Genomic DNA, 2,110 nt, shown 5'->3' on the forward strand with positions numbered 1-2,110 from the left:
TTGATTTAAAGTGGTTCTGTATAGGCAGGAGAGTAAGACTACGTATTTTCTAAAGGACCCTTTTAACTCTAAGTGCATAATGAACTTTCAGTTCTGCCATTACTTAAGCTGTTTATCCTATTAGAGATGTATAGGTTTGAATATAGATATGAGATAATTTATGAATCTTCGCCCCTCCCCCCCCCATCCATAGTAAACTTTGATTTCCCTTCAAGGTTTTGTTTTTACAAAACTGAGATAAGAGAATCATAAAATTGGAGACCTGGTTTTATGAAATTCAGCCATGGGTAGCTGCTAGTGGTCAAAGGATTTTCTGGGATTTTTACTTGTGCAAAGTCCAAATTAACTGATGTTTTAACAAAATAGAAACAAATAGCTGGATAAAGAAGTAAGTCAGATTCTTCTCATTGTTTCTGTGTTTGACTTTTCTTACAGTCTGAAATGATGGTAGAAATACAGACTATTTACCTTAAGTTTCTAATAGTCCTCTAAGAATCTATGACCTACATTGTACCAAAAAGGAACATCTTCTGCCATAACTTTATTTAGGAAATTTCCAACTCCACTAAGGCAGGCACCTGTTTAAGTTTCTTTTCCATGTGTCATGTCTCCTCTTAATGACACAAACATTGAAGTTCTTAGATTCTTCCTTATCGGAATCCCTGGACTGGAGAAGAGTCACATCTGGATATCCATTCCTTTCTCATCCGTGTACCTTCTTTCTCTCCTGGGTACCTTCACCATCCTTTTCTTTATCAAAACAGAGCCAAGCCTCCATGAACCCATGTACTATTTCCTTTCCATACTCTCCATCTCTGATCTAGGATTGTCCCTTTCTTCCTTACCTACCACTTTAGGACTGTTCTTGTTTGGTGTCCGTGAAATTCATGCAGCTGCATGCTTTGCCCAGGAGTTCTTTATCCATCTATTCACAGTCACTGAAGCCTCTGTGCTATCTACAATGGCATTTGACCGATATGTGGCCATCCACAACCCTCTTAGATAGAGTGCAATCTTAACCAGCTCCCGAGTCATCAAAACAGGGATCTTACTGACTTCCAAGAATGTTATTTTGATTCTTCCGCTGCCCTTTCTGTTGCAATGGCTGACATTCTGTCATCAAAACCGGCTCTCACACTCTTACTGTCTCCACCAGGATGTCATGAAGCTGGCCTGCTCTGACAACAAAGTCAATGTTGTCTATGGACTCTGTGCTGCCCTTTCTACTATTCTGGGTTTGTTGTTTATTATTTTCTCCTATGTGATGATCTTAAAGACAGTATTGGGCATTGCAACGCCCAGAGAGCAGCTGAAGGCCCTCAACACCTGCATCTCTCATATCTGTGCTGTGCTTATCTTCTGTGTGCCCATGCTGAGTGTGGCCATGCTCCACCGTTTTGCCAGGAATGTGTCTCCTATAATCCACGTTCTCGTGGCTGATGTTTTCCTACTGGTGCCGCCCCTGATGAATCCCATCGTGTACTGTGTGAAGACCCATCAAACCGAGAAAGGGTTATGGGGAAACTTTGTCCAAAAAGAAGTTCATCAAAGGAATGAGAAAGGGAATAAATTTATAAGTGATGGCTAAATAAACTGAATGTGTAGCTGGGGGAAAGCACGATATAGAAGAATGGCCTTGGGTTTATAGTCAGAGCTCATAGAGTAAATGGCTTTTCATATTAAGTATGCTTAGTACCCTGAATGGCCCTGTGAGCTTGAGAAATTTACTTCCTTCTCTGAGTCTCAGATTGAACATCTAAAAATTCAAGTCTTCAATGACGACTGGAAGCCTCTATTTCCTGCTTTTTAGAACATATGCTAATAAAATAAGAAAACTTACCTATGTCAATGCCTGTGTTAAAAGAAAAAAAGCATAGTTTCTATACTTTCTTTCACTTTCCTAGCTAATGGAATCTAAAAAAATGGTACTGATGAACCCAGTGACAAGGCAAGAATAAAGATGCAGATGTAGAGAACGTACTTGAGGACACGGGGTTGGGGGGGGGGGTGGCAAGGGGAAGCTGGGATGAAGTGAGAGAGTAGCATTGACATATATACACTACCAACTGTAAAATAGATAGCTTGTGGGAAGTTGCTGCATAACATAGGG

The 2,110-nt window shown here is 40.5% G+C and overlaps 1 pseudogene; it reads left to right on the forward strand.

The window, feature by feature from the left end:
* The first annotated feature begins 604 nt into the window (after positions 1-604).
* LOC130829107 (olfactory receptor 51A4-like) lies at positions 605-1,557 on the forward strand (annotated as a pseudogene).
* Positions 1,558-2,110: the final 553 nt, after the last annotated feature.

This window comes from Hippopotamus amphibius, chromosome 9, assembly GCF_030028045.1.
Source record: "Hippopotamus amphibius kiboko isolate mHipAmp2 chromosome 9, mHipAmp2.hap2, whole genome shotgun sequence".
NCBI lineage: Eukaryota > Metazoa > Chordata > Mammalia > Artiodactyla > Hippopotamidae > Hippopotamus > Hippopotamus amphibius.